This window comes from Portunus trituberculatus, chromosome 31, assembly GCF_017591435.1.
Source record: "Portunus trituberculatus isolate SZX2019 chromosome 31, ASM1759143v1, whole genome shotgun sequence".
NCBI classification, from domain to species: Eukaryota; Metazoa; Arthropoda; class Malacostraca; order Decapoda; family Portunidae; genus Portunus; species Portunus trituberculatus.
In genome coordinates this window covers 27,229,091-27,230,098 of record NC_059285.1, presented here as the reverse complement: position 1 = coordinate 27,230,098, position 1,008 = coordinate 27,229,091, and positions in this window count along the sequence as shown.

Here is a 1,008-nt window from a genome sequence, read left to right as displayed (position 1 = left end):
AGGACTTAGCCCTGTTAATGGGCCAAATATTTAGAATTAGTATATAATGTATTGTGTACTTGTAAGTGTATCTTTAAGTACTGATGACGAGGTCGCTGTGCGACTGATACAGGATAACCTAGATGGGCCCTGGTGGGCCTTTGTTATCCTATTATTTATGTTATGTTATGTTATTGTAAGATTGAAATCTATATTAATTTCAGGGCCCACAAGAAAACCTGCAACATTGTTGAGAGAGGCATCGGGCAGCTGAAGCCACATTTTCACATGCTACACAGTGAAATCCAAGTTGGTCCTCCACCCAAGGTCTGCCAAATTGTAGAGGTTTGTGCATTGCTGCACAACATCTGCAAAGCAAGAAACATCATTCTTCCTGAGGAAGAAGAACATCTAGCTGCAGCCGAGGATGAAGGCAATGAGGAGCGACCCCCAGCACAGAAAGTTCAAAGTCGCCATGAAGGAATCCTTTACAGGGATGAATTTGTTGTGCTTCACTTAAAGTAAGTAACACAACCCATAATGCTGATTATAGTAGCATTCTTCAGTTTTTTCTCCTCTGTCACTTTGTTATTTATATTTATATGTCTTGTTTTGTTGTGTGTGCACTGTTATGTTGGTGATTTCATCTTCCTTGTCTCACTCTCTGCCAGTCACCCACAGTTCTTCACAGATACCACAGTATTACTGTTCAGCCTTACAATATTTAAATGGATTATGATGAATGTGTATCTCAGCAACATCTAAAAAAATAATTAACACACTTTCACAACTAACTTAAATGATTCTCTCTTAATTATTTTTTCACTTATTTTTATGAGTGTGGCATTGACTACATTATCAATTGTTCTGTAGTTATCTATCTATCTATCTATGTATCTATCTATGTATCTATCTATCTATCTATCTATCTATCTATCTATCTATCTATCTATATATATATATATATATATATATATATATATATATATATATATATATATATATATATATATATATATATATATATAT